A 13,877-nucleotide genomic window follows, 5' to 3' on the forward strand; every position below is an offset into this window, starting at 1 on the left:
AAGTCTGAACTGCCCCTCTCCTCCCCCACTAAGAAAGGGATTCTAGAATCAGAAAGATACATCCATGCAATTGCAGCTGCCACTCACCTCCCTGGATAGGGTCTCCAGCCTGCAGAGAAGGGGCAGGACCAGAACTTATGGGAGCAGGGAGGTCCCCCCGAGCAGAGGCACACAATGGTCTCCTTGGCCAGCTGACATGCAGGGCAGGGCGTGCACTGGAAGTCTATGCCCCAATCTTCTATCACCATCTTCACTTTTCAGTCATCACCAACCTACAGACATTCACCACTTTAGAGTTTGCGCAATACTTCCCCAGGTGTTGTTCCATGGTCTTCATATAATATTCCGAGTTAGATATTATCGGCTTTAACTCATGGGGGTGGGGGAGGGCAGACTGAGATTTGGAGGGGCAAAGTGGCTTACCAAGTCATCCAAGTAAGAAGAGGAGGAAGCAGGATGAAGGCCTCGGTTTTGCGTGTCCCTCTGAGAGTGTGGGTTCTGGCATCAGATTTGTACCCTTACCAGCTGTGTGGCCTTGGGAGAGTCATGGGTACTGAACAGCTCTATGCCTCAGTTTCCTCAACAGTGCAATGAGAAGAGTAATGGTACTTAGCTCAAAGAAAACAGCATGCCGAAAGGGCTCAGTACACTACTGGGAGCACAGAAAGCTGATGTCCATTCTCTTCTCTCTGGGTAACTGGTCCAGTGTACACCCAGTGGTAGAGATAAGGATCTCCATGAATCCTTGTGAGACCTGAGGGGCCATGGCTCTGAGCAAGTTTAGAGCATTTTTGTCCATATCCTATTTATGATTCAATGAAACCAGGGTTTTGCTCTGTGCTGGCTTCTCCACTGCTGCTGGGGGACAGCCTTATGGGTGAGCTCCCTTTCTGATCAGGCCTATTTGATTTTTCAAACTCAACTCTCTGAATCTTAAGGCAGAGACAAGAAAAACAATACAGTCTTGTTAGAAAGAGGAATCGAGCATATATTTAACATACAAATCCAATGACAGAATATAATTCACTAATAGCATACAATTGCATTTTGCATATAGGCTTTGTCCTGTTCTATATGTATGTGTTTTCTGCACACATTTTACACTGACATACCCATGTTATTACTAGAATTGTGGCCAGAGCACCTTGATTTCTGTCTCCCGTGTCAAGCTATTTACAGCAGTTCTAAGGGTAATTTTGGCCATTCACAATTTTCACCAGACTTGGGCACCAGAATCTCACAATCCCTATGTAAGATGCTACTCTGAAGTGCCCTTCTGTTTGGGAGCTCAGAAGCCATTGCCTCTGATTTCCTGACAAGGCCAACACCATGGAGGGATGGTTGAAGGTTAGTCATCTTATTTTACAGATGGGATAATTAAGGCCCAAGACAAGTCCCTTCTCCCCAGCCATGATGCTACAGTGAGTTAGAAAAACCAGAAGCAAGCCTCAGTGACCTGACACCAGAAAACAGCCAGTGGCTCCAAAACTAACAAATGAGATACACTGGCTATTCATTTTCTAATGTAAATTCCAGAAGGGACCCGGGGAGGGAGGGGAGAGAGACAACAAATTGGATGTAATCAGAATCAGATTCAAGATAAACTGTTAATGGTTAATAGGTTCAGCCACCCAAGCAGCAGCCAGACCTGGATTTTTCCACTCTCACTCTTTGCATGGCATTCACTAGAGACCAAATGCACATTAGCTTACAGTTCAAATAACCAGTTCCTGGTGCCGATGAAAGGAGGAAGAAATAACAGCCGTCTCCTTCCACTCTAAAAATGGAACAACTTCAAATGGGATACTCCAGAACAAGGAGGGAACTCAGCTCCATGAGAGATGATAATAATGGCAATAAACAACAATACCCATCTCCCACTTCCCCGTCAGCGTTGCGTACAAGTATCGAGGTCACTGTGCCAGCCCTGCATTAAGGATTTAGAGTGTATCACCTCATTACACAGTCACAACCACCTCATGAGGTAAATAGGGTAGCTCTTGTCATGTGATAGATGAAGAAACTGAGGATCTAAGGAGACAAGAATCTGCGGTCACTCAGCTAAGAGGAGACAGCATGAGACTGCAGAATCTTATTCCCAATCACTGCCATGCATTATGCAAGACTCTTCTTGAATGTTTAAAAAACTTTTTTAAAAATTTAATTTGAGTTTTTACTCTTTTTTGCATGTGCTTTTAGGTTACAAAGCACTTTCAGGTGTTAGCATTCCCATGTCAGAGATGGGGGATCAATCAAGAAGGCTCCCATCAGCAGGCAGAACAGCTCCAAACCAGTGGTGGAGTGCAGAGAAGCATGTGAGTTCAGCCCCACGTTCAGTGCTGTGCACGCCCCCAAACACCTCCTCCACACCCACCTGGAAAGGCAGGAAGGAAAGAGTTAGTGTGTAAAGGGACTGACCTCCATTTCCTCAAGTTAACGGCCGTCTGACGTGGAGCGACATCCCTGCAGGGCTGGGGAAAAGACGGAGAGGGTAGAGGGAAAGACCAGTGGGGAAGGGCTCCTGGAAGATGGCTCTTTGCCCATGCCCAACAACTGAAAAGTGTCCCATGGCTACAGAGCCAGGACAGCCTCCTCCCATTCTTTGCACCACCACCACCACCCAGAAGTTAATATAAAACCACCTCACTTGGTCATATTGTACTTCTCCGTGGAAATGAAGAGTCCATCCTCTTGAATACACTCATGACTGCAAAAGCTCTCTCTCTTTTTTTTTAATGCTTCATTAACTATCAAGATATTCAAGCCCTGGAGTTGCAGTGGAATCCTTGTGGGGAAACCCAATGCAAGTTGAAACAGAATGCACATAGAACAAGGAGGGAAAACAATAAGGGGTGGGGGAGACATTTCTTTGAATAACAAAGCTCCAGATTTAAAATTAGACTGTACAATAACAGCCATAATTCCTGGAAACCCAGATGAGGAACTAACTGTATTCTATGTTGGGAGGAATTTATTTTCACAGACTTTGAGGATGTAATACGGCTTTTGGCACATCACACATCCTTGGCCAGTATTTCTGCTGAGCGGAAAAGGTTTTCAACCACCTTTTCATGGAAAACATACCTCCATCTCGAGTCAGAGGTTAAGTTATTCTCTGGCCAAAAGAAGCAATCCATCATGATTCATTATGGGGCAGGTCTCGCAATGAATAGCATCTGGCAGAGATGGATAACTTAATATGACTCTGTTCGGCAGCACTGTAAACGTATCTGTCATCTCCGAGACTGGTTGAAGTGGTCAGACGCCACTTGATGTTCTGAGCAGAATTCCGGCTGCTGCTTGCGGGAAGGAGTGTGGCTGCTGGATTCACACCTGGGTAACAACCGCAGCATGAATTACCACCCAAGCATTTATTTAAGCATCTGCTATGAGCCAGACACCACGACCAGACTGCCGAGGAGAGATTTCGGCTTTACCAGTTACAAACTGTGACGTTGGGTGGGCAGCTTAATCTCTGCCTCAGTTTCCTTATCTGGCATATAATAAGGCAGTAATAAATGGAAGTGGTTGGTATCTAATCCATCTCAACCAGGGCTGGGACTAGGGTGAGGTGAACAAGGGATCCAGACCCTCATCCTCGGGGACGTGCACGAGCACGTCACATCCCAGATGCCTCACCCAAGTCCCTGCCCTGATCCCACCTTTACAGATGTAGAAACAGCAGCTCAGAGAAGTTCAGTAACATGCTAGAAGCCCCCCAGTATATATGGAATCTGCATTCAAAGCCTGTCTCAATATATTTCTTCTTTCCACCACATCACACTGCCTGGAAAAGTGAGATAATATGAACTATCAGTGTGCAAATTTTGGTCCCTTATGTTGGCATTATGAGCAAAAAAAGCATATCAGATGGAAACACCACCTGAATAAACAGCCTATTCTCTGGGACTAAGAGAACAGAAAAAAGCACCCCAACATAAGAGGTCTCTGCTGAGTCTCTTTCAGGGTCCAATTTAGGCACTAAATAATGCAGAACTGCCTACCCTTGGAAAGAGGCTGGAGTGATGAGAACTGCATTTCACTGGTCAAAGGAAAAAAAAATTAAGAGAGACATGATTCTCTAGCAAAACCTTCCTTATCAGCTCTGTTGGGGGAAGGAAAAAAACAAGGCAAATAAATGACAAAAGCAGAGGAACCATCAATCACGCCGTTGGTGTGCCCGCATGGGCTGCGCCGTGCCCTGCACAGGCCACCGTTTGGCTCGGAGAGGCTGGGCTCAGTACAGCTCCAGGCAGAAGGAGAGGCGTGAGCACAGCTGGAAGCCAGAGCCTCCTGTCCTCCGTCCAGCTCCGCCACTTACTTTCTCCGTGACTACCTAAGTGGGTAAGCTCTTCTGAGTTTCCTAATCTCTAACACAAGCCATTTCACAGGCAGTCTCAGAATTCCTTTCCAGCCCCAAATTCTACAATTTGCACAAGCACTGACTTACATAAACTGAAGAACTGGTTCATTTTTACCAATTAATGGTAAAAACAGATGATTGAGTACACAAGTTTTTTTTTAAAAGCTGTGATGGGACAGACATTTTACCATTTCAACATAATTTTCTGAGCATTTTGATTAATATCAGTAAGTCTTACCCGTGTATGTAGAATGTTCCCACACTCTTCAAAACTTTGTCACATGCATCATTTTTCTTGTCCTTACAACCTCTATTTGGCAAATGAAGAACAGAGATTAGAATCATCAAAAGGCTTCATTTGTTCGTTCATTCATTCAGCAAACACAATGATGTGTCTTCTGGGCATTGAGCTTTGCACAAGGAGCCAGAAATTCATAAATAAATAAAACAGAATCTATACCCTGATAGAGACAGTGTAACAAGGGTGTGGATCACATGAATTTTGGAGTCTGGTAGAGCTGGGTCCAGATCCCACTTTAGTGTTCATATTCTGACATTGGACCATTTATTTAACCTCTCTGATCCTCAGGGTACTTATCCATAAAGTGCGGATAATAATATCTACCAAATGGGGAACAGGTGAGGATTAGATGACCCAATAGTGTAAAGCAGTTTGCACAAGATCTGGGACATGGGCAACAGACAATAAATAGCCCCTTTTATTATGAACTGCAAGAAGGTTTTGAGTTAATGGCTGGGTTATGCAAGGTGAATGGCTATTTTTGTTTGGCTCTTTCTTGTTTGTTTCTTTTTGCACAGGGCAGATTTCCATATGCTGCCACATCTTTTGGCAGCCAAGAGATTGAGAACAGACAGCCTGCATCATTCTCTCGGGAGCCTACGGAGTTGGGCAATTGCACAGACCAGTCTCCAGGTCCAGGCTTAGCAGTGATCCTGAGAAACACTCCCTGCCTCCCGCAAAAGGTCCCTTTCCTTCCTAAATAAAAGGAAATGGTCTCTTCTTTGGAGAGGGAGCCATGTGAGTTTCAGCAACTCCCAGGGTGGTTCAGACACCCCACCCAACTGGCAGATGCCTTTCTTCCCTTCCTAGTGCCGTGCTCCAGCCATTGCCCAACCTGCCAGGAATCCCCGGGCCCAGCGCATGGAAAGCTGCTCGGCACGACGAGCCAGGCCTCTGACCCCGACCTGAGCACCAGGCTGGGGCAAGCTGGAAAAGCCATCGCAGGGGAAATCCCAGACACAGGCGCCCTGTCACCATAGTGAGGAGGACACTCCACAGAAGGGCCTTCATCGATCCCCCTTCAGCAGCCAGAGCACAAGGCGTGCAACTCGCACAGAAGGTTTTGTCATCTGGACTGTAATAAACTCCACTTCCTGAACCCCATGCCCCTCCAGGTTCTGCAGCAACCACGCATTCCCTGCATACACCCCTGTCCTGGGCAGAGCCCAGCGCACCTGCAGCCAAGGCCTGTGGGGGCCATCGGGCGGGGCTGCTGGAGGCCTCAGGTGCAGCTCATATGTGCTAATGAACGTGCTCTCTGCCCCCCTTCGAGGGAAGGAAGAGAATGTTCTGCTAAGGCAGAGGCGCTCAACCTTGGCAGCACGCTAGAACCCCCTGGGGGTTTTTACAAGCTTGATGACCAGGCTGCAGCCTGGACCAACTCAACTAGAATATCTGGGGTTGGGACCCAGGCCTCAGCATTTATTTTCAAAGCCAGCCAGATGATTCCAATGTACAGCTAAGACCCTGGGTTTTTCTTAACCTGAGTTAAGAAACTCCAGAGGTTTTGCTTCTTCCCTTCCTCCTTTCTCCCTCCCACTTTTGCTTTCCTTCCTCCCTCCCTCCCTCCCTTCCTTCCTCCTTTCCTCTCTCCCTCCCTGTTTTTCCCTCACCATTTACTGAAGTGGTATACTCTGTGGTTGAAGCCCAGGATATGCAGTCAGACCATTCTTGCTTTTCAATTCTGTCTTCTCTGCCACTAACTGCGTGACCCGAGACAAGTCACTTTACCTCCCTGAAGCTCAGCGTTCTCATTCTATAAAATAAGGGAGGAGGGGGAGGACTCTTACCCTAGATGTTGCTTATGAGGATTAAGTACCACATATAAATTACTTCACATGGGATCTAGCAATTCATATGTGCTCCATATACGTGCACTATTTTTCTTCCAGTTATCACCGTGATTATTTTCTGGGAGCGATGCTGGGTGCTGGGAATACAAAAGGAATGACACAGACGTGATCTTCAGTCTCATGGAGCTAACTCGCTTCCCATTCAATCCCCAGGTGGGGCACGGCCCTAAGTCGTTGGTCTGGGCAGGGTAGACAGAGATTTCTCTTCACAGCAATAATATTTATTATATATTGTGCTGAGCACAGTTCACTCATGCTACAAACTTACAGGGGACCCCTGACAGAGAACTACAGAATGGTACATGATTTCGTCACTGACTCCCTACCACCTGACAGGGGGTTGATGGTATTGATATTTGCATTTTGCAGATGAGGAATCTGAGGCTCAGAGAGGTTAAATATTTCATCCAGGGCCCCACAGGGGTAGATGCAAACCCAAGCTCTTAAGTACCACTGTATGCTTCTAGGGTGGAAGTGGGTGGTGCCTCAGAGTGAATTCTGAGATCTGTCCAGAGCAAGTAACAAAGCAGTTACTCTAAAATGGGGGACATTTGGGCAAGGACACACCCCAACTGGAGTGGGAGGCAGGGAATTGAGGGACCAGGGACCCAAGGCTGGGTGAGCATGAGGAGTGAGGGGCTGAAGAGGGAGGGGTCTGGATGAATTCAGAAATGGGGAACAGTACAACCATCCAGGGGTGAGTAGGCAGTGAGTTCAATTAAAGGGTCTGGGGCAGAATGGAATGGCCCCAGTTCATAGCAATCCTGGCCAAGTGCAATGATCTCAATGTGCCTCCATTTCCCCCCCTGTACTGTGCATTTTTAACACCAATACAGGCTGCCATAAAATCAAGTTGTAAAATATAAGTGGTGAGAAAACACTTGGAAACAAGCTTCAAATGTTTATCCCTGCCAAAGCAGACTTCATTTTACAGCAAGTGCTAGTACCCACCTTTTGGGTAATCAATCAATCCTTGCGGGAAATCACTTAGGAAACATCTCTGAGCCTGAGCAAGGCGAGCCTGGGTCAGGGAAGCTGAATAACCCAATTCTAGGCACACAGATGACTCCAGGTTGAAATCAAGCCCTGCTTTAAAACTTACTATGGTGCAACTCTGGGCACCCCACCAAGCTTCTCTGGGCCTCAGTGTCCTTACCTGGAAGATGGGTATAATCACATACCTCCCTCAGGGGGCTGTTGGGAGGGGGGTTAAATGAGACCATGAGTGTTAACACTTGGTGCGGAACTTCACACCTGGAAAGCTCCCAGACCAGGTCAGCTCTCCTGCGAGTTCAGAAGGCCATCCTGTACCCAGGGACTCGCTCCCTCCCGGGCCTCACCAGCACTTCTGACATGCCCTGCTGCTCAATTTTGCCTTCCTTCTTCTGCCAGAGCTAGTTATGTGTTATTTGTTTTGTAGGGTATTTGTTTTCCAATATTTCCACTAAGCAAGACAGCCATGTCGATGAGGTCTGCTGCTTTATTGGTTGCTAATTGCTGGGGCATAATTGTTGCAACATTACTTTGTGTTCCTATAATTCTCGGCAGCCAATCAAGGTGGCCAGTCCTCTAATTACAGGCACAGTGAATTCTCAGCCACCAGCCTCCAAATGACCTGAGTGCTCAGTTAACCAGAGCCCTTGTCCACACTTTTAGGGGAACGTGCTTTGCTGGCAAAGGAAAGAAAGTCATGCCAGGAAATAACTTTTACAATAATTTTTTAATTACCTACGAATGTATAGAAGAACACGTATTTTAGATTATAGTAACTTGCACATTTTCTGAAAGTAGTTTCTTAGAGCTGTCTCCAAGTTTGTGCACACTGAGCTCGATCTCTATCCCTGACCAGGAGAGTTGGTGTTTGTAATGATCCCAGCTCTGGGGCCCATGCAGACCCCAAAGAGCCTTTGCATTCATCAGAGCTTAAACTAAGCTCAGCTTCATTCTAGTGCTGAAGCCATTTTATTGTACTCAAATGGTAACCCATCCATGTCCTCACCCTAAGTCAGGGAATCAAAAGATTCAATCCACTGGAATCACTGAAAATAAGGATAAACTTGAAAGCACTTTGTATAAGGCAAAATAACCTCCTTCTGTGACTTTCATCAGATGGCATCACTGCTCTGCTCATATTTTCCTTAGAATAGGATCCAAACCTTCAACTTGCCCTCCAAGGTGCTCTGGGTCCTCCTGACCTCCAGGTTCATCTCCTGCAACCTCCTCCCATGATTTCATGAATGCTACGGCCCCACTGGCCCTCCTTCTGTTCCTCACACCCACAAGATGGTCCCACCTCAGGGCCTGTGTCCCTGCCATCCTGGACCCCTCTTCCCGCAGCCCTTCCAATGGTTGGTTCCTCCTCGGCAGGGAGGTCTTGGCTTGGATGCTCTCTGCATTGAGCCCCTTCTGACCACCTAAGGGCCATCTCCGCACTAACTCTCTCTCACATTATTTCTGTGTTATCCTGTAGAGTCATTATCACAGCCTGGCATTATCTTGTTGATTTATTCACTTACAACTCTTTGCTTCTCCAGAATGCAAGTTCCATGAGGACAGAGGTCTGCTCTCTTTTGCTTGCTGTCATATCCCCAACTCCTATAAGAAAGATGATGCATAAGAGGTACCCAACAAACAGTTGTTTAAGAAAATGCATGAATGGATGAATGAATAGACATTTTCTGCTCCTTTATTTCAATCATTTCCAATCTACTTTTGCTTTATCCATCCAGGAGATATAATTACATATACCTACAACTGCCTTATCCTGTATCACCTTGTCGCCATTATTATCCTTGCAGAGAGCATCCAAGCCAGGACCACCCCACCAAGGAGGAACCAACCTTTGGAAGGCTGCAGGAAGAGGGGTCCAGGACGGCAGGGACACAGGCCCTGAGGTGGGACCATCTTGTGGGTTGAGGAACAGAAGGAGGGCCAGTGGGACCGTAGCATCGTGAAATCGTGGGAGGAGGTTGCAGGAGATGAACCTGGAGGTCAGGAGGACTGGAGGTCAGGCAACGGCATTGAGAGAACATTCACAAATATGGGGAGCCCTGCCCCAGATGCTACAGAGGGAAATGAAGACCAAAGCCATCCCCATCGCTGTCAGGGAGCCTTCAGTCTAATTGGCAACAATAAATAAATTTGGCCAACACGTGAAAGATATAGCAGCTTGTGGCAGAAATTCTTAGCACCCCCACCCCTAAACCCCACTCAATATCCACTTTTTCTTACTTGCATGGTAACAGAGCCCTGACTTTTGCTGAGTCCCTAGCCACCTAGCTAGAGGCTGCCTCTCCTAGCCTCTTGCTGGGGTGTAGCCCTGTGACTAAGGGCCGTTAATGAACCGTGAACAGAAGTGTCGTGATTTTTGCCCTATCCCAACATCCTCACTCTTTAGACCACAACCAACGCAAAGGCTCAGGAAAGCTGTTGGTTCAGAAGTATGGGAAGGGAAGGAGACACGAAGAGCTAGACTTGGAGGCAGACTCCCCTGGGGGGCGGTCTACACAAAGATGCCTCTAACCAAAGCTGTCCTCCCCCACAGACCTAGCTGGATTGTGTCATGTTGCTTGGCAGACCCACCTGGAAACTTATCAAATAGCATCCTTATAAAGAAAGTCTTGTACACATGTCTGGTAAGGCCAAGAAATATCAGCCATTTACACATCAGTGCTTCTAAGACCTGGACGACACAGGCATACTGAGGAAATTGGGGGCTTTATTGTGGGGTTGGCTAAAGTGGTTGAGGGTCTTCTGCAAGAGTCTTTGACAGTGAGTCCTCAAAGGTGGGAGAAGAGCCCAGTGGGGAAGGCAGAAAGAAGTCAGAGGCAAACAAAAGGTCTCGCATGGAGTCTAGAATAGAGAGCAAGGACTCATCCTCCTTTCTCCTTGAGGTCTTTGCTTCCAGAATGGAAATTTCAGACTCATATGACTGAACTACCTTTTGGCTGCATCATAAATTAAACTGCTCTGGGCATGGGGAGAGTGTCTATGGTAATATACTCAGCATTTCTCACAGGATACTTATGGACCAGAAAAACAAAATGCATTCTGAATTTCCAAGAATCAAACAAGAAGTTAGCTCTTGGGATCACTTACTTGAAAGTGCAGGGTAATCAACAATTGTACCAACCAAACAGCAGAGAATGACCCCACGTCAAAATAGAATACAGAGTGCTGATGGTGTAATTCATTATTGAAAAACAAAATTATACTTATTTTACCCATGTGGATCTCCACAATTCTACGGCATTTTAGAATCCAGGATGATTGCTTTGTTTCTTGTTTTGTTTAAACATTTTAGGGCCTTGCTCTTTTCTTGTTATTGCCATTTTTATCTGTTCAAACCTTTTCATCTTGAGGAAATATAATACACACTGAAAAATAAACAAAAATATCCTGCTCAAGGAATTTTTGCAGAGTGGGTACCTGTCTCCCAGCACCGCAGATGCCCTGCCCCATCCCTCCCAACCATCACTTGCCCCCTTCCACCAGGTTAACCACATTCTGAATTGTGTGACTTCACTTTCTCATCTTCCTTTATGGTTTTATATCCTAAGCATGCATCCCTAAACATTATGGTTTGATTTTGCCTATTTAAAATTATTTTTTCAAATAAATACAATATGCAGTATGTGCTCTTTTGCATCTGGTTTCATTCAGTGGAAATGATATTTTTGAGATTTGTCTATGTTGCTGTGTAGCTATAGTTTCATTCATTTTCATTGCTATGTAGTACTCAATTGTATAAATATATTCCAGGTTATCTGTTTGATTTCCTAGTGATCGGCCTTTGGATTCTCGGGTCTCTCAGTTTTTAAGGTTCCTTCAAGTTGAGGAGCAAAGATGGGAACCTCATGTGGAAGGTTCATTCCCCACCCCCTGCCCTAACTCTACATCATTTCATTGTAGCAGACTCAGCACAAAACTCTGCATCTTGCTTCCTGAAATGTCCATCAGGATTCGATATTTCAGAAGCCAAAAGCCTCTTCTATTACACTATTGGACCATTTATTTGTTCATTCATTCAACAGATTTTGCTGGGTCCCAACTATATGTCAAGCTGTTTTAGGCACCAGGGGCAAGATCCTACTCACAGGTTCCTCAGATTCTAGCAAACAGTTCAACATCAGTCTGCACTTTCACTAAGAGCAGGATACATGGGAAATGAAAAAGGCAAGAAGAATTTTCTCAGAGTGTTCCATGTTGATCAGCTGGAGGTGGCAACTCAGCCTCAAGGACCAGCAGTTTCTGGCACATTCTGCAAACTCTGCTCTGCAGGCTTTGGAGTCTTGCTTAAAGTGACCTGCCAAAGCAATTTGGATTGTTCATCCTATGAGCTTTTTGGAATCCTTTGATTTTATAATAGCTGTCTCCAAATCTCTGCAGGGAATGTTACTCACAATATCCCAAAACTGGAAAAAAAATCCAAATGCCTGTCAACTGTTAAATAGATAACCAAAAGTAGCATATGCATTCAACAGAATACTATTCAGGAATAAAAAGGAATGAGCTACTGCCACACACAAGAGCATGGGTGAAACTCAAGATCATTATGCTGAGTGAAAGAAGACAAATACATAAGACTACATATTGTATGATTCCAATGACATGAAATGTCCAGAAAAGGCAAATTTATGGAGCCAGAAAGCAGATCAGTGGTTGTCAATGGCTGCGGGTAGGAATGGGCAGTGACTGAAAACAGGCAGGGGTGACCTTTCTGGGGTAATAAAAATGTTCCAAAAACTGTATTGTTGCACAGCTCAGTAAGTTTACTAAAAAGCATTGAATTTTACATTTACAGTGAGTGGATTTTACTTATGTAAATTGTACCTCCATAAAGCTGTTTTTAAAAATCTCTGCATGGGATGTGCTTATTTATAAAATGGAAATTAATTTGGGGAGGGGAGAATTTGATATAAAGTGTGTGGGATGCCTCTTGGGAGAGTCACTGCCTTAGGAGAGGACCCTTTCTTTTTACTTTCTGATGTTTGATAAGGGTCCAGGGTCTTCGCTGGAACTGTCAGACGCTCAGATCAGAGCATTTACATGGCTGAGAGCTTTGGGGGTCTGGTGCTAGAATTCAGACCCTCTAATGGGCAGAAAAACAAAGAAGCCACCATCCCAAAGTGCAAAGCCCTTTGCTTTAGCACCAAACACACCACACGGTGCGTCCTGTTCAGCTGGCATTTTCTAAACTTGGATCCCTCCGTTGACCCCTGTGCACCTGTCCCCAGTGGCATATCTGGAAATCGTGGGCCGCACTGTGGTTTGGGAAAAGCTTCAGGTGGAGATTTTGTCAAAGATAAATGGCCCAGCCCAGCGAGCAGCAGTGAGCTGGGAGGAAACCCGGGCAGCAGCGCCATGAATCAGCCGAGATCCCCCAGGAGGAGAGACAGCCTGCTTATTACACTCACCTTGGCATCGATTGAAACCATACAGACATCAGGCCTTGCCCTGCGGGCAGCAAAAGCAGCAGTTTGCAATTTATCTGCAGCAAGGTGAATCCTGGAAGCTCCAACGTGTAAGCAAGTCCACTCTGAGTGGAAGAGAAAGGGGTCGTGGGTGGGGGCTCTTGAGGCCGCCAACGAGAAGTGGGTCCTGGGGAGCCTCTCTTGTTAGCACTGCATTTGCCAGAGCCCGGAAAATGTTTGCCAGACAAATAACAAATGAATTCTAAAAAGCAAACAAATGAAATATCATGTAGAGATTTAAATAATTTAGAGGCTATGCAGTGATACAGGTAAATTTTCACTCTGTAACTCTTTACTGAAAAAGCATAAGGCAATAATGTACATTTAGTATGATTCCATTTTATCATATCTTACGTATAACTTTGATACACATATACCAACACGTTAATAAAAGTTACCTCATTTTTGCTATATGGGCAATTCTTACTTTCTTTTGATATATATGTTTATTTTTCAATTGTTCTGTGTTGTACACTTACTATTTTTATGACAAATTAAAAAATGAAGCATAGCACTTTCTTCTGCTGTGCCCCCATTGTGCTGCGCTAGCTCGCATATAGAGTGTCCTCAGGATTTGTCAGTAGAATCTCCTGAATATGCAATATTCCCAAGTGTGAGGAACACTCAAGCCAGTGCCTAAATGTCAGTGCATGTCACCACTACTTGTCTTGAATTATTCCTTCCTCACAGGAACAAATGCAACTCTACACGTTCTGTGGTTTAGTTCATGGCAATTTGTTTTGTGCTTTCTGCAATATGTTGGAGCTGCAAGTACTACTCTTGCTTTGGCTGGGGCGGATGCCTGATGTGGGCAGCACAGCTAGGAAAGGCTTTCTGTGCTCCCTGAGAGTAAATGCATGGCAGCTCTGTAAATGCATGGCAGCTCT

General features: G+C 45.6%; 1 long non-coding RNA gene across 1 annotated transcript; it reads right to left on the bottom strand.

The window, feature by feature from the left end:
* Positions 1-2,308: 2,308 nt before the first annotated feature.
* LOC119519025 lies at positions 2,309-13,049 on the bottom strand. Its single transcript, XR_005213923.1, has 4 exons — positions 12,934-13,049; positions 10,741-10,893; positions 4,602-4,673; positions 2,309-3,333 (listed from the first exon to the last, which is right to left on the bottom strand). It is a non-coding gene; the product is annotated as an uncharacterized LOC119519025 (long non-coding RNA).
* Positions 13,050-13,877: the final 828 nt, after the last annotated feature.

Source organism: Choloepus didactylus, chromosome 22 (assembly GCF_015220235.1).
Source record: "Choloepus didactylus isolate mChoDid1 chromosome 22, mChoDid1.pri, whole genome shotgun sequence".
NCBI classification, from domain to species: Eukaryota; Metazoa; Chordata; class Mammalia; order Pilosa; family Megalonychidae; genus Choloepus; species Choloepus didactylus.